Source organism: Peromyscus maniculatus, chromosome 19, assembly GCF_049852395.1.
Source record: "Peromyscus maniculatus bairdii isolate BWxNUB_F1_BW_parent chromosome 19, HU_Pman_BW_mat_3.1, whole genome shotgun sequence".
Taxonomy (NCBI): Eukaryota; Metazoa; Chordata; class Mammalia; order Rodentia; family Cricetidae; genus Peromyscus; species Peromyscus maniculatus.
In genome coordinates, this window is record NC_134870.1 from 69,914,420 (window position 1) to 69,938,615 (window position 24,196).

Below are 24,196 nucleotides of genomic sequence, written 5' to 3' on the forward strand. Positions count from 1 at the left end.
TAGGCTGGCTCTGAAAAGCATTTTCCCTCTACTAGAAGGTAACAGATAGTACTGCCATGAAACCTTTTCTTCCTGCCTTGAAAACAGATGTGACCTCTGGAGATGGTTGGCCTTTTTTTTTTAAAAGGTGATAGGCTTGAGGAAAAAGATGAAGGAACTCTCCTGGTTCTCTGAGTTGCTGAGGACATAACCCTTGCTGCCCATCTCTGGATTCTTCTTAGGAGAGAAAAGAAACATTCACTTGCTTAAGTAGGTTGGGCTACTTAATTAACCGACATCAAATTATTCTTAATTGACATAACCACCTTCATCATCCTACACCAATCAATCTAGCCTGAGAGCCATAGTGGATTCAAATGGGTTCTGCGGCCAATGACCCTATAGCAGCTCTATAATCTTAAGTTACCTAATTTATGTAGACTTCATTCTACTTATGCAAAATATGGGAAAAATGGAATGTGTTCTTCACATAAGTGTAAAATTAAATGATTTATTTAAACTATTTAAGATAGTGGCCAGCAGATAAATAACATTAGTTTCCCTAGTGAAAGTGGTTCTGTCCCCCAACGACCATTAAAGACTAAGATTTCTGAACTCTTCCTGTTCCTTAAAGCAGGGCTTATTCACCAGTTTTTATAGACTGCCCCCCCCACCCTGTGACTCCATAGCATGAAGAAAAACGCAGAGTAATTACCCACCATCTGGTCCACCATGCCTCTTATAGGTCTCCACTCTGAAGCCCAAGTTGACTGAGTCACAGCTGCTATTTTTAATCCCAGCTGAGCTGGGGCCTCATTCTAACTTATCCATGGGTTCTTGAAAAGGGGAAACTTGTAGTCAAGTGACAGAAAGAATAAAACTGTGATTCTACTTTCTAATGCTTTGCTCCCAGAGGCTGATGGCAAGGCAGCCTAGAAAATCCAGCTGTTGCCATGACAGTTGGCTCTGAGACCCCCCCACAGCAGCCTCTTGGTCTCCTTCATACTTCAATGATGGGAAAAACAAATTGTTCAAAGAGTCTCCTTACTTCTTGGGAGTAAGGGATTATGCTAAAACTTTATTATTACTTTAAATAAATAAATTAGTCCCTTGAGAACAAATGAAAACATGCTCTTATTAAAGTTTTTAAAGGAGGATTGGACTTGGTGAGAATAAAGCCAAAGGTGCCTGAGTGGATTGAAGTGGCTTCTCTGAAGTGGATGGTACAGCAGTTTGTGTTTATATTATACTTCTCGCCAAAGGAGGTTAAGCAAGGCCCAATTTTCCCTGTGAAACCAACTGCAATGCAGAATGGTCTGGAGCCTTGCAGGGGGGTCTCAGCTTCAGGGTTCTGTCCAAGGTGACTGACCTGTCTCTGGTCCTCAATAGTAGCTGTCCACTTAAGATAGCTAGGAGAGGATATCTCCCACTTCCATTGGTCAATGAGAAAGAAAGTTGCTTTGTCGCAATCTCAGAAGTCCTAGTAGAGGCTGCTCATGGAGGCCCAGCCGAGGGAGCAAGGGATATATACTTTCCATCAACACATGCAGACACATATAAGTGCATACCTCCACTGAGAACCAAGGTGGCGGTGGAGAGATCCCATTTCTTCCTCAGCTACCCATTCATTCATCATCAGAAATAAAGATTTCTCATTATGGTTTTGCAAGTGTATTTAACATGAAGAACAACAAAAAAGGAGTTTTTCCTTTTCTTTTGTTCTAGGTAAGAAACAAGACATTGTACAGCATCCATCAAAGAAGGGGTATAATGTGTGCTCTTCAATGAAATGTGTGCACTGTGTTGAAGAAGGGTCAACAGGATATATTGTCTGGTAGGTGAAGTTTCTGGGGGATGGTGTAGTCATTCTGTGCCTCAGAGGTGGGTTAGGATTTCACTCCATCAACAAAAGGTAATTAAATAATATAGCAACTTACATCCAATATGTACTCTCTCCCTGGAACTCTGCTAAGTATCTGATATGTTTTTAAAGTGGCATCACTTTGCAGACAGGAGTTGTGGTGCATGGAAGCTGTGGTTTGTCTGTTGGTTGAGGTCAAGGTTGGAATCATGCAAATCTGCTTCTTCTCAGGCCTTCCAGCCTCCCTTCACTTCATCTTTCCTCATGTATCTACTTGGTCCATGAAAATTTCATGCTTGAAATACTCCCTCCTCTTTTATTTAGAAATAATGTCTATTTTCTTTAGAGTAAAACCCTGCTCCCAAACCTTCTAATATTTAGGCTATGTCTACCGAACAAATGGTGAGAATAACAGTAGAAGGATCCCACACCAATTGGCAAAGTTTTGGGTAGTCTATGTAATCACAGATGACATCTGTTGTGCTTTGGAGCCCCTAGTGGGATGTTATACACACAGTGATGTGCACTGTCTGTAATCGGATTCCCAGCTCTTTCCCTAACTATCTATGAATCTCATATAGGCCACTCCATCCTTGTAAGCTCTATTTTCCCTCACTTTTAGAGAAGTGGAGATAATAATACAGGCCTCACCTCTCAGAGCCATTGGAAGGATTCAAAGCCTCAGTACAGAGTGCTTGGCCAATAGGCCTGCTGGTCATGATGGTCTGTGATGATGGGCAAGATGGTAGAGATGATCTTCTCACATACTTCCCCAAACAGTATTAGTCCTGGTGGGTTGGCAGAGGCTTTGTTTCACATGGAGAAAGCAGTAATTTTTTTCCAGTTGCCTCCTGTTGAGTTTCTTTGAGAAATGCAGTAGTTGACAGCGGGAGAGACCTTCTAGGTAGGGTTAGAATGTAGAGAAAAGATTGATTGATAGCAGGGGACATAGGAAGTCTCAAAAGTGGGTTAAAATGTAGACCATTTAAAAGAAGATAAGGTGCAGAGGTATGAGAAGGAAAGTTGGCCTTTGCAGCCTTAGTGCCTTTGTCTGAATAACATTGGCTTTTCCTCCCCCTTACTTTCTTGCTCAGACTCCCTCAGGTTGGTACCCAAGTCCCTTCTTCAGGGCCACTCTTCCTCCTTGTCTTTGCCTATGGTAGTCACAATAATCCTTTCAATCCATTGGAAACTCACAATGAAAATGCTCCTTTCTTGGAGTGCTTACATCAGATCTGTCTCCATCTCTTATGTCAGTCTCGCTGTGGTGACATCACATTGATATCAATTGTTCATGTTTAAGCTATGTGGAGTAGTCTGCAGTTTTCCATGGACTAGGCCTGTGCCAAACAAGCATTTTTGGATTCCAACTTCAGGTCAGTACAGAGGCCAGATAGAGCTGATACTCAGTACTCAAGACACATACTTGTTGACCAGAAAGATAAATAGAAACCAGCCGAACTGGCATGGTCCTAAAAGTTCACTGATGCACATCCCTTCATGTCAAGTAAGTGGCTAAGTAGGATCAAAGTGGAGATGTTTCCAGTCCAGAATCATAGTCAGTATCATGGCCAGACTCATGTGGCTCTACTCAGCACATGGGAATTGTAAGCTTTCTTAGAAAACCAACCCCAAATTTCCATCCCTCCCACTCCATATCTTCATCTTAATGGAAATTATGAGCTTTGTTGTTTAATTGGGGAAAGAGCCAAAATTACATGCTCACTCTTGATCTACTGTGGGCCTTCCAAACTGCCTATTTTGAGGATGTGAGCTCTCTGGCCTCAATTTTTATATTTTGTTTCACTGTGCTGAAATTCCTGTAGTTTCCCTAAAGTTCCTATTGATGAATGTGCATGTTTCCCCCATACTTTACTTCCATTGGCTAATAATGTAAATTAGCCAATAATGAAGTAAATTCATCTTCTTGGGATTTGTCTTTAAGGTCATTATCTATATGAACCTTTACTGATTCCCCCAAGATTCTGATGTAGCCACCCAATGCTGCTCTACGACTGGATGGTTTCTGCTGAGAATCAGATTAGACCACTATTTTGGAGCCTTTATTACATTACACTGGAATTTTCTTCTCATTTGCCGACCTTTGGTCCCCCATGACACATTGAATATATGGGCTGCATCTTCCCTGGCATGCTCCTTGGGGAAGACCCTTACCCCTAAGCCAAGAATTCTCAAGTGTGTTTTAGAAATGGGCTGACATATTGATAAAACCCTGACTCCTTGGCTATAGTTACTAACTGGTCTGGTAGGGAGCACTTACTGAACTTGAATCAATCACAGTGTCCCATTTCCACTGATGGTTGATCCATTGGAGGCTATCTGATTCCAAATAGCAGAGTCAGAGGCTTATCCATGGGAGTTTCAAACCCAAGCGGCTAGGGAAGGGAATCATTTTCCTCTTTAATCATGTACTAAGTATTTTTGGTTCAAACTGCTGGAAATCGATGGCACCCTCCTACATGAGTGGTTGTGGAACACAACACATAATAAGAGAAACAAAGATGACATTTAGAGGAAGGGTATCTTAACCATGTTTGAGTTATCAATTTTCCAGTCTAGTATCACCTCTACCAGTTACATAGTTTGATCAGACAACCTTGTTATGGCCTAAGTTATGCTATACCAAAATTCCTGTGCTTGAAGCAGGCATACCTTGAAAAGAGTGTCTAAGTTCAAAGGAGGCCACTAAGGTGGGTATTGGTCTAATATGCTCGGTATTCTAGTATAAAATATTTTTCTGCATACAAAGGAGATACCACGGATAGATATACTTAGAAGGAAAGGTCATTTGAAGACACAGAACAAAGGTGGCCATCTGCACAAAAAATAATGAGGCCTTGGGAACAAAACTGGACAGTTAACTTTAGATATCTAGTCTCTAGTCTTGGAAGACAAATTTCTGTGATTTAAACCAGCTGATCTGTGACTCTCTGGATGCCGCCCCAGAATTAATATAGATCTCAACATTCCCTTCTATTTGTTTAAATTAGTTTAATATTGCTCTCTAAATATTGTAATAAAAGGACACAATAACATGTCAAATGCCCTAAGCGGGTTTCATGGTTGAGCACATTCCAAATGGCTTCATGTCCTGTCTCAGGGCTCAAGGCTGTGACACAGGGTTATAACAGGTTCCTTTACAGACTCATTTATGAGTCAAGATCAAACCTGAATTAGATAAGTTTGAAATTCTGCCTCAGTATGATGAATTAGTGGTTGCCTGAAACATTCTGCTTGCTAAACAACTTTTCCTCTTAACAGAATCCAGAAGCCTAGGACTAAGGAATGATGAAACTCAGTTTCTGAGCAACAAAGGTCTGGATAACTATAAGTGCAAAAAAAAAAAAAAAAAAAGACTTGGTATTAATTTCTCAATAGTATTTGTGTCATACAAACTTTCCTATCAGATGAGCCCAGTGCAGGTAGCCACTGGTCTCAGACCAGGTGAACTTCTTCAAACAGGACTGAAAGACACTTTTTTCCTAAACTCTAAATGAGCTACTTGTCAACTACCAAGATCAAGTTCTTTCTAGCTCTATTATGTGTGTCTTCATCTGGTATATCAGTATCATTTATTTTTCATCTGATTATGTCCTCTAAGTTATACCCTCATTTATTCATTAAGTAACTACTGGCTATTAGAAACCTCCAAGTTCCCTGACTATATTAACTTGGCTGCTTGAGCTAAGATCCCAAATGTTCACTGTCTACAAGCACAGGCCTTGGAGATTATTCTTAAATCTTGGATGGATCATGGTCTATTCATGTTTGATTTTCCTTGTTGGTATCTTTTCCTCCTCTGTGGTCTTCATCTACTACTATTCATTCACTCCATTCCACTGCAGAAATTTTCTCCTTCCTAAAATTTAGTTGCTGGACGCATTCTATTTCCTCATAGATAATACCCACATTGCTTACTTAAAATCAAACTAAAGGTGCATGCTCTGGGAATTTGGGGAGATGAAGATTAACAACAAAGAGGGAAATAGACACAAAAAGACACTGAAATAGGGCACTGATTTTGTTGTTGTTGATTTTTATCACTCTTTGTTCTTTTGAAAACGCATCTTTCTCCAAGGATCTTCGTGTTTCACCCTTAACTTTGATGATTTCTTCCACCTTTCGATCTCCTTCCCATCTTTACCATGTTCCCACTTTGGGATCTATGGGTAATAATTAGTGTTCTGCAGTGAACCTGCTGCAAACAAAGGCCTTCACTGCCTTCATGCATGTCTTCCCTTAGGGAGCAAAGGGTTAGGAAAGATCTTTCTTTAAACTTCATTGTATTTAAATACATTTATTCAAATAACATAACCATGCTTTCTGCAAAAATAAGCAGACAACAAATACTGAAATTATTTACTGCATCAATTTTTCAGAGTTCTTTATGTAGACAAATATGAGCATAGCTAAAGAATTCTCAAGAAAATAGCAAATGAATTCTCTGACTGTGAGTGTAAATGCTTTTGTCCTGAAAATGGGAAAATTGAGGCAATTTTTTTTTGGTCTGTGGATCACAATTCTCTCAGTTCACCTCAAAAGGAACTCAGATTCTGTACTCTCAGATGCTCCCATCTCTGTCACCTTCTTAAACATGTTATCTTGTTTTAATATGAACATTTCAAAGTATTACAAAAATAACAGCTAAACATGATTCTGAATCCAGACGTCCTTGGGAAAGAAAGACTTCTTTGAAGGAGTGAGAGTCCTTAGAGAATTCTAAATGGTTGTGCATCCAGAGGCTCTGGGACGGCTGCCACTGGAGGCAACACTCACAGATTTCTCTGACCTCCCAGGTCCCTTTTGTGAAGAGTCTCTTTTAAGGTTAGTGATCTGGTGACACTGAGTTGACATTGCTAAGTCACTTCAAAGACTTAGAAGAAAAGAAGAGTTAAAATACATTCAAAAAAAATTTTTTAATGCAGGCTATTATTTTTACTTGTCCTCGTAACTAATAAATGTCTCTGAATAAATACTTTTTCTGGTTGGAATCATCTGGCAGATTCTTTTCAGTACCATCCATATTCAGGCTCTTTAAATCATATAGTCACACATTTTACAATATAAAGAAAATCTTGTTACCAAAAATACCAAAAATACGGACATAGATGCTATGATGTGGTAAAGAACATTTTACTTGCTCCAAGTCCTGATTGCTACCCAAATAAAATGCTTTGTATGGTAACAAATAATAGTATTTTCCCTCAAAGAGGAAGGGAATTCTTCCCCTCTGATATATTCAAACCTAGTTTGCTCTAAGAAGTCATCAAGTACCCAGTGTTCTGATGAGGGTTTTCGAAGTGGAGAAGGGAGGAAAATTTAGGTAAAGCAGGACAGTCCTAGAAATTGACAAGTAGGCCAGGGTCTTAGTGACAAAGTTGGCAGACTGCCTGGCTTTCCCTCAGTGTGTAAGGTGAGGGGTGTAAGGTGTTAATGTTAGAACACTGGAAGAAGCACCTCAAAGCAGCAGACTATTGCTTCTTAGCCTTATCTCATAAACAATAAGGTAATTGCATCTTACAAGTATGTGTCTAGGGGGGTTTCTTCTTATGAGATCTTCAGAAAAATCTCATATTCAGGATCCTATCAACAGAGTCTTTACACTTCTTAGGAAACCACTCCAGTTCCATCTTACTCCTAACACCTTATCAGGATATCTAGCTCTCATCAATTTCTCTTTTCTCTGAGTAGCAACAACTATTGTTTGTAGGGCTCATGGTGTGTGTGTGATCTGTTACATATCGTTGTTTGTCTAAGAAACATGGTCCAGTAGATAGCAAAATCCTCCAGGGCAAAGAAGTACATTCAACTCTTCTCATTATTCCCAGATTGTAGCCTAGAGCCAATCCACAGCCAAAAATGTTCAATAAACATTTGCTGTTGTTAATGATCACCTATTGTAGATGCATCTGAAATACAATCTGGGTAAACACAATACAGGAAAAGTGCAAATGAACATCTCACAAGCAGGAAAGCCACAAAATCAATGCAAGTACTGCCTAGGCATCAAGTAAAAGACGAGGTAATGCCCTCCACTCTACTCCAGCATCTAGCATGGGGACAGATTCCACTACTTGAAATTTAGATACAGACAAATATAGTCACAATGATTCCTGAGTTTGGAGAAGGGAATCCTAGAGACTGTAACATTACAAGAGTGCAGAAAGACCATTCTTACAGAAACAGATGCATACCATTGATGAAGGTCCTCTTTGTAAGCCAGTTACTTCAAGTACAATGAAAGCATGGTGTGTTTCCTTCGCAGTTCCCCCAACCTAGAGACTGACATTCTGACTTCCCTCAAGATATGGAGGAGGCCCAGCATTTACCCCATGAGGAAAGGAAGAGGAAGGCAAACTTTGGGCATTCAACCTATGCCAAAACAAACCTAGCCCTTTCAGATGAGTTATGTTCTTGTCATGTGCGTCAAGTTGAGTATGTTCATATGCTTCTAATTTATGTGCACAGGGGACAAAGGTAGAACACGATGTCTGGCACAGATTCTGTCTTCTTCCACAAGATGTGACTCATATGAGTAGTAGAAATCTTGTGATGAATATATTCCAGTGACCATGCTCATCTCTAATTCTCATCTATCTGCTGTCTACTTAGTTCCCTTCTCTTATCCTCGATTGTGGGCACTTTGAGATAGAAATCTCTACCGGTTTTTATTGGAAGTACTGGGAACAAGCTAGCACAAGTATAGGAATTGTATGACACAGTGGACTAATCTATTAGACCAATCCAAGTGTCTCTGGATCTTGGTGGTGGGCATTTGGGACAGGTTAATAGGAGAATGTGCAACACTAGTTTTCTACCCTACTTATATGTGCCATACTGTTAAATGAGAAGCCTAAATAGGATAATTAATTTGTCTGGACATTTCATTCAAACATTGATAATAGTTTGAGTGATTTTCTATAGCATTTATTAGCTCTTCAGACCAATTAATTAATCAAGATGACATGAATTTCTTACTTCATCCATGACTACATTTCTAAGTCATCTTCAAGATTTTGAAGGGGATAACACACTTGCACAATAATCATCTGTATAGGTACAACTGCAATGGCCTGGGTTTTCTTCACGATTATCCCATGAGTTAATGAAAGGGAAGTAGAAACAATTTCTGCAATCAAAATTGGCTTTTTTCATGACCAAAAGAACAGCAATGGCACCCCATCTTTTGGAAACAACTGGCCTATGGAATTGTTTGTGACTCAAAATTCCCCTTGAAAGTAAGAATTCTTATTTTTTTTTAGAGAAAATGTAAAATGTTCCTAAGTTTAGATCTAGTAAGTCATTCTCATAAGACACACAATTATCCTTCTAGGATCTGAAGACACAGACTTATGATACTTGACTCACAGTCATTCAGGTCCGGTTATGAGGTGCTTCAAGTCTTCTCCTTGTCTGTTGATAAAGGCAGGAAGATGTCAAGGCAGTGCACTCACATCCAGAACCACTCAGTAAGAAAACTGGAAAGATATAAATAGAAATGGAGATCAACTTATTCAGTACAGGCATTCTTTGGGGTGGTGGAAGGAACCCCCAGCCCTCACAAAATGGTGAGTGGGAGCCATGGCTGGAACCAGCACACTACAGCATGGGGTAGAAAGTGGAATTTCCCACTAGGTGGTGCTAGGATACATCTGTGGCTTCCAGGGTACTGTTACCAGTTATATCGAAGAGAAGCATTTGGCTTTGTAAGGAAGGTTCTTTATGACCTTCCACATGGATTGAAGTGAAGCTTGATTTTGCACTGGAAGATACACCTAGAACTCCATAAATTTATGTCCTTAATGAATGTGATTTCATACGTAAATATGAGAATATACAAATGCACACATGTAGGTATAGGTCAAGGTCAGTGCAGATGCAGACAGAGCACATTATAATAAATAGAAAGCACGGTGGAGAAGGAGGATTGGCGCCTGGGGAATATATACTGTATGCTGGGTGTTTCATTCACTTCTTTAATCCACCTTCACAATGACTGTGGAAAGCAGCAATCATTACTATCATTACTCTATATTTATCAAAGAAGAAACTTGGTGGACTTCATACAGACTAAAGAACTCTCCCAAGATCATGTAGCTATGGAGTTGTAAGGCCTGGATTGAAGTACTGTTCTGCTGCTTTTTGAATCCAGAACATGGTTATGCATTGCTTAGGCTTGCTATTGTCTCTTAGAGTGTACAAATTAACTCTAGAAAAAAAAAAGGTCCACAGTATATTTACACAAACAATATGGCATGTGCATTACATAGAAATAAAAATAACATATACTCAAAAGTCTAATCTATGGTGGGCTGAAATATACATGAGAGTTATATAAATAAAATACTCTATCCTTCTTCTTTTTATACCAAGATAGTTATCAAATAACTCCACTGCAGAAAAATACACACGCATGAATTCCATATAAATTCCATAAAAATAATTCATCTAAATAAATAGTAAGCTTCTTTTAAAACTTGATATATCAAATCCACATGTATAAGTAATTGAAGCCTTTTACTGTTATCCTCATACAATGGCATTAAGGTAAAGCGAATTCCATTTATGCTGCCTCCTTTTATTGTAGAAAAAGCAATTCCATTGAAATGATGGATACCCCCTCAACTATGTTCTGTTTTCATTGAGGACAGTATAATCATAGGGCAGCAGCCTTTTAATTTTTTCTTGTTCTGAAACTGTACTATTTTGTAAATGGCATTTTTGTGGGACAGGTTAAATAATGATGTATATATTGGGCATTTAGCACAATGTCTGGTAAATGGAGAGTGATGAATAACAGCCAGCAATGGTATTTATGATTGCTGTAGGAGGGAGAAAAAAACAGAGGAGAAAGAGGGAATAGAGGGAAGAGGAGAGGATGAAGGAGGTGAGACAGAGGGCAAAGAGGAAACAGGTAGAATTGTGGGGAGAGCTGTAAGATCAAGGTGATAACTTGTAGCTCCATTCTTAGTGGTGGGAGTTTTTCTCTGGGGCTTCTGAAACCATATACAAATTCAAATACCTGTCCTGAGTTGTGAAACTCATCCTGCTCTTTATCTCAGGCTTTGGTGTGCAGTTTTCTTTTCTTTTCTTTTCTTTCTTTTTTACCTGAGATTGGTTAGCATTTCTGTAGGTTGAGAATGTGAGGAAAACTGAGTCCCTGTCAGACCATAGGACAAAAAGGCAAAGGAAGGTGAGCAGTGTTTCAGTTAGTTATTCTTTGGGCTCTGGAAAGCATGTTGGTTGCATTGTTTACAATTTTCTTTTAAAAGTGAGAAAGATAAACTCTAGTATCCTGATGCCAAATGGAAGAGGGGGAGGTTCCCTCACAAAAAAAAAAAAAATCAAATCAGAACAGATGGTTTCTTGTGTCTTCCAGAGCTCCCCTGAGAATTTCCTGGCAGCACAGGTCACAACCGAGGCATAGGAGGAAAAATGAAAATATTTTCTGTTGCTTTCAAAAGTATAATTCCACTTGGAACTCATCACCTTCCCATCTCAACTCCCTGAGCATTGGAATACAGGTGTGCACCATCTTTCCCAGCATTTTCAAGATTTTTAAACATCTTTGAATGCACTAGTAGTTCTCAAAATTAGCTTTGTATCATGTATCTCCAAATGAATCAGCACCAATTCTGGAAATGCTCCTTATTAATCCTAATGGTAGAATAATAATTACAATGATTTCTTCTTGTTGATGATTTTCTTGATTGCTACTATCTCATTCTAGAATCCTAACATACTTTTTGTAACAGGTCTTTTCCAATCCCAGCTCCCGTCCCTGATGAGTCCTCTGTATTCCTACTAGATCACCCTCCTCCAGTGCTGATCACCAGCTCTCTTCCTCCTCTCATCTGTTTCCGAGTTTGCATTTTGGCTTCACTCTGCACCCTTCTCCCCTTCCTCCTTCCATCCTTCTCTTCTCCAGGTTCGACTATTCTCCCAAGTGAGCTGTCTGGTTAATTCAACCACACTCACACTCCAATCTCCGAACAGAACACCCACCTTCCTGCTTCTCCTGTTTCCACTGTCCCCCTTTCTTCCCCTTCCCACATATTCTGAGGTCTGTGGTAGCTGGCTGCTCATCCATCAGTGTTTTCCTTACAGCCCCTGCCCCACGCCTCGTACAGGGATGCTGGCAACTTGGGTTGCATCACCCTCTGTCTCATAGCTCTTAGAAATAACTGTCCATAAACAATGTCTCTTAATTTCTTGACATTCAACAACACATGGGAAATTTCCTTAAACTTCCAGTATGGTGACAAGGCTTCATCATTACAGAACTCAGAAATACTTTAATCACATTGGCCGGAAAAAGTAGTGCATATTTTATTACAGTAATTGAAAGTTATTTTATTGTACTTGTAGACCTTCAAGCCTGAGTTTTGTTTTGTTTTGGCATTTTTATAGGAATAACTTCAGGTAGTTGTGGCATTGTCTGCTCTGAGTAGTTAAGTTTCTTCCTTGGAGGTAACTTAGGAGACTCTACAAAGACAAAGGGAAGTGAGAAGTAAAAAAAATCTAGAATCAAGAGGCTGTGAGTTTTATAGCTGCTGTGTGAATGGTCTTAAGGTAAGACACTAAGCCTCCCGGAGCAACAATTCCCTTTGCTGAAAATGGGAAGGAGAATATGTAAACCTGCATGGTTATTGTGGGAAATAATGTCACTTCTGTGGATGCCATATAGAGTCCAAGGAGCTCTATAAATGTTTACTGTTATTAGGGGAGCTGTCCTGGCCATCTCTGACTTCACTATGCCCTAGCAGAAATCTCTTTAGCTGCCCTGAAAATGCCTTGTCATGAAATGTGTGCCTCTTGTGTCTGTGTGACTCCTTGTACATCTGGTCTGCCTCCCTTCTTACTGACAATCAATGGAGTCCCCCTTCTTTTCTTCCTCTTCCTCAAGAATCCTGTGGGAATTTTGTGGTTAATGAACAAGATAATGAATCTTGTTATGACATTTTCATACATAGATACTATTGTAACTCTCGTATTTTCCTTAGTATTCAAAAACTGATTCTTAAGATACTGAGAGCAACTGTTTAAGTGCTGTGACTAAAATATCAGATTCATCTGTTGATTTCAATCCTGGACTTTCAAGTAAACCACACACACACACACACACACACACACACACACACACACAATGTATATGTTTACCTGTCCTTTCTTCCACTTTCTCTTCCCTTTTCTTGTTCCCCGTTTGTCTTACCCTCCCTCACTCTCTTCCCCCTTCCTTCCTCCTTTATCCCCCCTCTGCTAACTCTCCTAGTCTTCCTCACATCCCCTTCACCTCTCCATTTCTCCGTTTCTTCTTCCAGAAGTTTGTAGTATTCGCATGAGAAAATGTTACGTCAACCTTTAGCGAAGTGTTTCACATCTTTCCTGCCCCAGCCTGAAATATCTACAAAGTCCTTTCATTGTTTCCAGACATAGACTAGTAGGTAGAATATACTTAATTATATGTTATTTACCAATCAGGTCCTGAGATAAACTATAACGTTAATGCATTATCTACTATGCATACTTGGACTGAAGCACATTTCCCAGGTGTTCCACAGCCTAGAGATTGATGTTTCCTCTGTAATAGGATTATTGAACCACTGGATCAGAACACTCACAAAGTTCACATAAAGACCTTTATATTTATAGTAGCTTCAAATGACAGCATTTTTCTGTTTTCCAAATACTCACAGTTTTTGGATTATTGATCTGATAACGTATTATCAGATCCTCTGGATGTCCTCAGTTCCCTCCATGCACACACCTTCACCCAGCCCTCCCAACCAGCATTCCAAAATCTCAAATTATTTTTTTCATTTAAGATGTAATATTTCGACTTCCTTTGAAAGATACAAATTCTGAGTAAGTAATATTCCCTGGAAAAAAGTAAATGAAATGCTTGAAATGCTCTATATGTCCAATTATAAATGTGTTCATAGACTCCCCAAACTAGAAAAGGCAATAACATAATTTATAAATAATTACAGATTAAGGCTAACCTGGGTAGATCTAAATTCCCTTTTAAAATCAAGTATCTATTGTGGTCTCTTCTCTCTCTCTCCCCCTCTCTCTCTCTCACTTTCCGTGTGTGTGTGTGTGTGTGTGTGTGTGTGTGTGTGTGTGTGTGTGTGTGTGCATACACTAATTTTCCTGAAGGGACTTTGTTAGCACTTGTTTAATAAATGTAACTGCATTTCAAATGAATAAATGGGATCTACCCTTCTTCTACATTTCTAGGACTATAGTCTTCAGAAAAGCATGTTCTACAGTGGCTGATACAAGCTACCCAGAGTCCGTGGACAATTCTGAGACAAGGCCCAGAATTTGACTCCACCCCTCATGTCTACTAGTACAGTGATCCTCTCCACTACAGTGTAAAGGCATCTGTCACTTGTGCAGATGAAAGCGCATGGTTTTCTACTCTGTCTCCATGGAGGTTCGGTTCCTCACTGTTCCCTCCACATCATGTTGTCAATTCCTACTCTAATGATGAACCTACATGACTCAGAGCTCTTAGTAAGAGTAGGGATCCGACACATAAATCTTCCTCCTACCCTTCTGGGCCTCAGAACCGCCTGGGAACCCTCTCTTGTACTGAGAAGTGTCTGTAACAGTTTTCTTGGTGGAAATAACAGGGACTGACTCATGTTAAGTGCTTGCTCTATTTTCTGAATAAAAGCTAATAGATTCCAGAACAGGCCCAGCCAGGTGTCTTCTCTATAAGGCTGTGCCCTTTGAAGCATTCCATCTTCTACAGGATCATTACATACTTAACACGAGAAAGACTGAAAAGATTTCTAACCCCCCTGAATAGGTTCAGTATTGATGGAATTTTAGACTCAGTGCAAGCCGTGAAGCCTTGAATGGTATGTCTTTGAATTGCACCTACTCAATCTATTTTTTTTTCTCATCAAGGGCTCATAAGCACCATAACAGCAATGACCTTTTCCCTACTTCTGTGTTTAACCCCCAGCGGTCTTCATTATATTGCTCTGTTCAACAAATGTGGATGTCCAGTTCTTTCAGCTCCTTCCATCCCCAGACAATTTAGAGTTGACTCTAATAAAATGTTTTGCAACTTACAGCATGAAGTCATTAAAGACCCTCCGTCAGATAATTGATAAAAAGAACAGTGCAACCTGCTCTTAGTGTTTACTGGCCCAAAGTTCATACACCTATACTCGTAAAAACCATACCTCAGTCACCTTTGACCCACTGGTGTGAGGGTGCCATCCATCAGCAGATAGAGGTGATGCTAATCTCTCATCCTCTTTGCTATCTGACAGATGGTACTGCTGGAAGGTGGTCCAAGTCAAAACTGTAGCTTGGATGCTAGGATACAGAGAGAAACCCTTTCCACTGTGTTCCCTGCCCAGCACCAACTGGATACTCTGACCTAATTTCACAGTGTAATCATGGCCATGATTGTGACTAAATGCATGTATTTCCTGCTTAGGCTTTTGAGCAAGGCTAAGAAGGCAGTTACCCAAGGCCTGTGTCTCCTCAGACACCCTCACTCACTTCCTCCTGGTTTCATAAGGTTTTTTTTTTTTCATGAAAGATTAGTATAGATAGAGGCATAAAGCAGAGGATAATTTTTAGAAAGCCATTTGGGTAGGTATCTTCCCTAGAAATGGTTCTTTTTAAATCTTAAGCAGAGGTTAAAATTTGGAAGCTATTTTAATTTATAAAAATGCATTGGTTGAATTAGACTCAGTAAAATCAAATCATAGCTTACTTGTCCAAACAAAATTTCCCTTGACATTATTCAGTTCACCTAAATTTAAGACAACAATTTATAAACTACCTTTCTGTCGTTGTGAATGGAACTGAGCATAAAGCTTCTTAGCCATAATAAATTTACAGTACCTGTCTTACTCTTAGAGATGTTATTGACAAGACAAAATAAGAATACATGACCACTCAGCTTACTTTTAGGCCTAAAGCTATACTTAATCTACACACAGCAGCATGCAATGATACCCAAAGCCATCAAACCCCCAACAGTCAATGGAATCAGTCAGATGTTTCACAGCACTCAGAACACTGCATACAGCAGCTTAACAATCATATAACAGTGAAGATGGAACACACATCAGATGTGCAAGAATATTTTTTTCACCTAACAGACATCCAGCCAGGCTTCATAGTAGGAATAGGGTTCCAGGCAGGCATACAGATTGAGGCTTGAATATGCCCATTTGTTTGACTAGCAGGAGTCTCAAGAAGAAGTTGATATTTGTGGCTAGGACTGTGACTCAGTTGGGAAAGTGCTTACCACACAAGTATGAGGACCTGAGTGTGATAATCAGTCATATATATGTGTGTGTGTGTGTGTGTGTGTGTGTGTGTGTGTGTGTGTGTGTGTGTATACACATAAAGTCAGGTGCACAGGCATGCGCCTGTTTCCAGCAGCAGGGAAGGTAACCCAGGGCTCATGTAGCCAGCCAGTCTAGCTGAATTAGTGAGCTCCAGGTTCATTGAGAGATTCCACCTCAAAAAACTATAAGGTGGACAGAGACTGGGGAATCCCCCTGACACAGACCTCTGGGCTGCCCATGTACATGCACATACTCGCAGGTATACTGGCCCTCTACCACACACAGAAAAATAAGTTGATATTTCCTGATTCAGAAACTCATTTGAATTCTTTGAGGATTTGCTTTAGATTTTTTTAGTTAATTTTTTTTCTGGAGTAATCACAAATAGGTGACAGTCTGCTTATTATTTGAATGAATACTAAATATACTATTATCACACATGGTATATTCTATGTGTATAAAAGCCTCTTCAGTATAACACATATTCCCAGCACTAGAGAAAGAAATATGAATTATTAACATTTGCTCTTTGAGCTGTATAAAAATAACTCTTAGATCATGGCACTAAACACTCAAGATTCTGGCATCTATACTGGCTTGCTGGAAAATTCATACTATAGCATTTGACACATTCCTTCTCTCAGGTGAAATACTCTGGGAAAACTCCATAATTCATTACATTGATAGAGTAAGGCTGAATAATTAGATCATCTCCTTGTACAAGGCTACATTTTAAATGACCATTTTAACTCTATAAATTAGGGTTAGACTGAGGATAAAAGGGGTCCTGGAGACAAACTAAGAAGTCACTCTATATGAAATAACAGCTGTTTAATCCCATACTATGAAGACTGGTTTTCAAAAAGCATGCATAGAATTTATATTATTGGTGAATAAGATCCTCAAATGTTTCAATAAAAACAAGTATTGTATAGAAATTCAACATTCATATTGTGGTGCATTTTGACTTTGGTGGGTGAAACAGAAAAGATAAAGAATTTTAGAAGCCAATAATCACCCATGAACAAACAGAAAAGATCAATTTCTAAATGCTATCAAGAGAAGATGAAGCCAGAGAATGAACTAAGCCTTACCTCACATATCCCGAGCTTCGCAGTGATGGCTTTGTGTAGCTGACGTTATTACAGAGACCACCTTACATATGAACTTACAGTCTTCCGTGAGTGGTCAAGGCAGAAATCAGAACCAGCCTAGAGGACAGGTGAGTGTCCCCAATGTCTGCTGCCCCGGCTGCCCGTGTCTGTCCTCTCTTTTTCAGCTACTTTGCTCTGCAGTGGGTTTGTCATTCTGGAAGACTTTCTTTTGAAGTACTAATCTCATCAACATCTTGTTCTCCTTCAGTGGTCAAGTGATATGTGTGGACCAGAGCGTGTTCTCATTGGAGGATTCGCTTCTTATTAAATAGCCAGACAGCCCATCTCAGTTCTCTGGCCGGAGCCATTGGATGACCGTGCATCCCGGGGCCACCTTTGTTCTACTTGGACTCCCTTCCCACCACATTGCTTCCCGCTTCATTCCCCCTTCTCTTTACACATTACCAAGAGGTTAAATTTTTACAAATCATATGTTCATAAGACATTTTTTTTTGTCTTCAAATTGATAGAAGATAAGGAGGGCTCGTAAACTGGCCTTCCAGAGTGGAAAACTCCATTGGAGATCTTGAATGTCAGTACATGAGTGTACTTGATCATGAGTTTCAGGTGGGAAAAGAAAATGTTAAAAAGACAAAGAAACTGAGCACACACACTCACACACACACACACACACACACACACACACACACACACACACACATTAAAAATAATAAAAATAGATCTTCAGAAGGCCAAAACCTCCAATGGGAGCTGGCTTCTTTCCCTTTGAGAGGAATGGAATGAAGTTGCCAACTGAAGTTACTTTGTAACTGAAGCAACTTAAACTCCGGAGCCCAGAGTACCATCTGTGGTCATCTTCACGACATCTTCATTATCATTATCTCAGAAAAGGCTTTATTCCCAATGCTGACTTGCACATAGTTGCTGTAAGACTCACTGGCATTCACTGTTCTCTTTGAATTTCACGTAATTGGTCCCCAGATTTACCTGAAATCTTGGATTTTATTCTGAAAACCTTCTATCAACTATGACGTTATCCTAAAGATCAACTGTCATTAAAACTCAATATCTATTCCTCACCTTTGGAAATGCAATTGTTTTTCCAAAGGTTCAGCAAGCTGTCCTTTGGGCTTTTACTATATCTATGGCAACTGCTCTGTTGTGGAGACTTGTAAATAAGCACAAGGCTTTGGAGACTGAGCACATATGAAAGATACATTGCAACAATACACATTTTAACTTCTTTGTTTAAACAAGCAACAGTAGCTTATTAAAATTTGCTGTGGTATTCCCCTTGGCGCTGATTAAAGAAGAGTCTATTTCTTTAAATTTAGTGCATATATAGGGAAGAAGAAAAGAAATTTAGTATATTATCAATTTAATTTGATCATGTATTTAAGAAGTTTTCAAGTGATAGTTCAATAGTCAACCCATCTTTATAAGAGTTGTGTGGTCTTAACTGGCAAAGAAAGATGGTATGTTATCTTAGCTGCTTTTCCAATTTTTTTCCTAGGGGGTCACACATCCATTTTGAAAGTCTCTTTTTTCAAAGAAATCCTATGACTTCGTGAAGCCTTTTATCTATTCTTAGTAGTCCTGTGAAACTGACCAAAAGAAAGAACACCAAATATTTTATAAGTGAGGATGAACAGGGAAAATAATGTCTCGTTATATTGAATTTAGTTCACCATTTTCTTTTAGCCAAATCTACTTACTGAAAGAAATCTGGGCTCTTCGGACAAATTAATGATTTCAGGTCTGGGACAGGAATTTTATACCAAAAGACTCTCATACTGCCAGAAATAAAAGAAGGAAGGGAAGATTGGAGGGAGGGAGGAATGGAGGGAGGGAAGAAGGAAGAGGGAGGGAAGGAGGGAGGGAGATTGAGTTTAAATACGTGCACACATACACACTTACCTGCACATAAGATGGGTATGTCAAAGATATATCAAGGGAACAATTTGGTAAGCAAAATGAAGTGGGGAGGGGGGAAATCCATGGGTCCACAATGATATAAATAAATGTTTAAATAAATAGTGAACTACTTTGTAATATGTACACTAATATTAATTGGGCTGTGCCTTGGATAAGCTATTCTATTTTTTAGGATTTAGTTTTCTTGCTTGATAAATGGAGAGACCGCATGGTAGAGGAGGAATTTATATTTTATAATCTCTCCAATATCTAAAAAATAGACTGTAATACTTTTGTTTTAAAATAAATAATAAAGATTCAATGTTAATAAAACAAAGGAAGTCTACAGGCATGGGCAGAGACTGAAGTCTCTTGGTACCAGTGAGAGGAAAGTGAATGAAATGGTTGAGCTGAGTCTTCAGATGGGTGCATATGTGTGACTGACATATGCATATGACATACAACAAATGGGTGCATAGGAGTGATTGACAGAGGTAGGACTGTGCTCTTAGTGATCAGACCGTCCTTCCTGTCTGCTGAAGCCCAACATTGAAGATTCTTATTTGAAGCTGGACCTCAGGCTATAGCAAGTAGGTACAGGCATTGAGAATGGAGCTGTCACTTCTGAGAGAGGGAAGCATCCACTAAATTGCTAAGGTAACACTTTCTGTCAATACAGACAACTGGAGATGTAGAGTGAGGTGATTACAAAGTACTCCTCAAAGAGAGCACCAGAGAAACTCCATAGGGTAGCGATGAATGAAAAACTCCATAGGAGATGAATGAAAAACTCCATTGGGGATGAATGAAAGCTTAAAGATAGGAGAATTCTTACAGAAGGAAAACAAAATAGTGAGAAAGGCTGAAAAAAAGAAAGTTGCCTTTTTTTTTTTTAAATCACTTATCTTTGGATTCCTCAAGAAATAAAAAATGAAAGTGGGAAATACAGCAGCAGCTTAAATACTAGCTTGGCATGACCAAAGCCATTAGAAAACAAAAAGTTGGAGAGAACCTAGGTAGTTCTTCAGGGTATAGAGTGATACAATGATGGAAAAAAGTTAGAAAGAAGAAAATTAAGAATTCGTGGGAAGCAACATGTGTGTAATAATAAGAAAAAAGACAGCAACAACAAAGAATAAGGAAGAAGGCTTAAGAGAGGTAATGTCTGTTATTTTCCAGAATTCAAGAAACAGGAGGTTTTCCATGAGCAACAATGGATGCAGACAATAGAAGAAAGAAAAATAAGCCCACACATGTGTTAACAATGGAAAACAGACTGTTAAGTCCCACTAGATGAGACAGTTGTCCAGAGTACAGCAATCACAGTGACAGCCTATTTTTCACTAATCAAAGATCTTGTTCAAAGTCCTGTAGGAAAATAACTGTGAACAGAGACTTCTGTGCATTTCAGGAAATATAAAATGAAGCATTTTTAGATAGTGAAGGGGGGGTTGAGCACTCAAATCTTTGCTGAAGAAACTGTTGAAGGACATAATTCATAAAGAAAAATTAGGAAATAAGGAGTATGATTTGGAAAAATCGACAAGAAGAGAAACCAGATACTATATGTATAAAAATATACAGGTGTTTATAGTAAATAAGCAAATAAATGAACTTCCTTTTGTTTTGCAACATGTCACCATTGAGATTTTCGACCACAACAGCATGAAAACCAGAACTGGGTGATCTAAGGAATAGTGAGGTATACTAAGTAAAGGCTTTCCTTGCACACATGTTAGAGAATTAATAATGGGTAGAAGCATCGCAAATTACAGACAGCCTCTAAAAGACTAGAAATAAAATGCATAACTTACAAATGAGTATGAGAGGGATAAGGACCAACAAAGTTATATTAATCAGATATAAACTACTGATGGAGTAAGGTAGAGTCCCAGCAAGAGAAATCTAAAATAAAGTAGCAGAAAAAAATATAACTGTACATGGTAAAGCAATTTTTAAGATAATAATTTGTGTCTACCTTTGATACATAGTATATAAAAATGTAAAACCATAATAGGCTATTAAGATACATACATACCATATATGTGAACAACCATGTAGAATATTTTAAATTGTTTAAGAAAGCCAAATTTATTTATATTTTGATTGGGTTCAATATTAGGCAAAGGGTCCAATAAAGCTTCAATTTTGTAACATCTGAACTATTTGTTTACTAAAATAGTGAGAAAGTAAACACAGCAAATTACCCACGCTGATTAAATAGGATTGAGGAGACCCAGCTATTACATTTTCCTCTGGATATCTTCTGGCTTTCTACTTTTTAACAAAATGTATTTGGGCTGGTTTATTTCTTCCATGTCTAATAATACATACATTTCTAAAGTGCCCCCATAGTGCCTAGGGAGCTAGCTGTCGACAAAACCTGGGTCAGCACCAAGGTTTTCTAACGGTCAAGCCGGTGGTTCTTTCCACTATACCAGGCTATTTGGTGTTCTAGTTACAACCAACGCTAGCCATTTCCTGGGGTAGACAACTTTGAAAAGTTCCTACAGTCTCTCACTTTTCATTTTTCTTTGACTCTCAATGTGCAGGTCGCACCAATTTACCCTGGAGAGGTTTTTCGGAGTCTTAATTGAGAAGCACAAAAGATTGGAAGATCTTTAAGTGAGTAGCCCTGAATAATTTCCCTTAGCAGATCGCTCTTCGGAATTTCATTTTCAACATGAATGGTCACACTTCAAGCAATGAATGAGACGCATTGTTCAGGGGGAAGTGACGCACTCATCTCTGCAGAGCTGCTCAAGGGTCCCAGAGACACTTAAGAGTGCGTCAGCGTTTTCATTAGAAACCCATCAGCAGGGAAAGTGCCCGGAGGCTGCCTCTGAAATTGATTTGCTGAGTCATTGCTAAGAAGAGGAAGAAGCATAATGGGACCCACAAAAAAACGTCACAAGCGTAAACACCAACCTCTTCCAGAATGCCTCCTCTGGCAAGATTGACTCTTATGCTGACCTAATTTTGACCCCGAGTATGTTCCTTATTGGAGTTTTGTTTTCCTGCTTATGAAACTTTCTTATTATCAGTTTACATCAATATGCTTTTACTTCTCTTACTGGGTCATACTTGTTCTCAGCAACTGGATAAAACACTAGGGTAGAGAGAAGATCTTATTGATCATGTAGCTCCTCATATATTAATCTGACTGCTGCAAACCACAGGCTTTGAAATAGAGTAATTGAATGTGAGAGGTAACCAATAATCTAAGATTTAATCATAATTTTAAGGATAATGAAAATTTTGTGGCACTGATTTGCTCACAGATTAAAGGGTTGGATGGGACAGACAACAGTTCGACAGTCTGCTTTTTGATTCTTTTCTTTTTCTAGAATGTATATATGATGGAGGATAATAGGTATGGAACATACACACATCCATGAATTAATGCTGCTTGGTTATGGGATGTTATTTGCTGTCGATGTCTGAAACCAGTTCATACTTCATGATTAGTCAAAGACTAGCTTATAAATTCTGCCTTAGAGGAAGACTTTTCCCACAGCTCATCCTGTCCTTGCAACCTCTGACCTCCTAGTATTTAGTATTTATTGGTTTCTTATTTAAATGGTTTCTTGGTCTATGAGTTATTTCAAGGACATTGTGCTAGCCATGGAAATGGTGGAGCTCCTGGAGAGAAGCCCCCTTTTCAGGTATGAAGCACAAGTGTCTGAAGACAGTTGAAAGTGTACAAGGCACTGGAGAACCAACTCCACATGACTTTTTAAGCCAAGGTGCCAGAGTAACACTCCTGGGTTGCCTTTCCTTCAAAGCCTCTGAGTTGGTTAATGGGGTTAGATCACAGGGTAAGCTCAAATGATTTACAATAGCATTCCTCACAATCCTGGAAATCAAGCAATCTGTTTTTAAAAGTGCTCCTTAATATTACCCTAAAGTAGATTTTGGCTTAGTAGGAAAACCTAAGTGACTCTCCTCAATAGCTGTAAGCCTTACATTAGTGAATATTTTCTTCTGCCATTTTGTAGATTCACACTGTAGCTTGAACGTGTGAAAGACCTTTATCTTAACAGTTTCAAAATTCTTCAAATGAAATTCACAAAAGAAAACATACATGTGATATATATGTGCATATATAGATATAGTTTCAGGATAATCTTTATTGCACATATATGTGTGCATGTGTGTCTATTTGCATATATGTAAATATATGTATATGTAGGTATACATGTGTATGCCAGAGGTTGATGTCATTGGTTGTCATCCTTGATTGCTGTCTACCTCATATAATCAAGGACAGGTCTCTTGTTGAATCAGGAGTTCATTGTTTAAACTAGTCTGCATAGCTAGACTGCTTCAGATATTTCCTGTCTTCACCTTCCAAAACTAATCAGAAGAGATAAACAATGATACTTTTTTTCTGGACAAGGGAACAACCAATAAAACACTGCCATTCTAAACATGTGTACAACAAACTTAGGCACACACAATTTCATAAAAAAAAATACCACTGGACTTGAAGACACTGGTTAACCCCAACACATTAATAGTAGGTGATTTTGATACCTGACTTTCTCCAATGGATAGGCCATCCCACAAAAAATAAATGGAGAAACATTAAAGTTAAGTGATATCATAGATCAAAAGGACCTAACAGATACCTACAGAATAGTTGACGAAAACACCACAGAACACACATATAACACAAAATCTAAATTGGTCTTTTAATAAAAACTGGGTGCCAGATGTTGCTCAAATGCTAAATGGTCTTTTAATAGAGCACCAGGAACCAGATATTGGGGTCAAAGCTGAAAGATCAGAGAAGCAGAGCAAGCCACAGCCACCACCTCTTACCTCACCAACTCCTCAGCCTGAAAGAGCCTCAGGCAATAGGCCTCTAGCTGAAAGGGAGGTTTCTGCCAAAAAGCCTTAGTTCCTGTCTCCTCACACCTTACATCATTCTTCTCAGCAATCTATGAAAGTTTCTCTAAAATAGATTGCATATTGGTGCA

At 39.0% G+C, this 24,196-nt stretch overlaps 1 protein-coding gene across 1 annotated transcript in view; it reads right to left on the reverse strand.

Annotated features, from left to right (window-relative positions):
- The window catches only part of Slc14a2 (solute carrier family 14 member 2), a 441,163-nt gene extending 423,694 nt beyond the window's left edge, over positions 1-17,469 (reverse strand). Inside the window, exons 1-2 of the mRNA XM_076555557.1 lie at positions 17,280-17,469; positions 9,230-9,339 (exon numbers count right to left, since the gene is read on the reverse strand). The gene's annotated coding sequence lies outside the window, so the exon portion shown is untranslated. The remainder of the gene's footprint in view (positions 1-9,229; positions 9,340-17,279) is intronic.
- Positions 17,470-24,196: the final 6,727 nt, after the last annotated feature.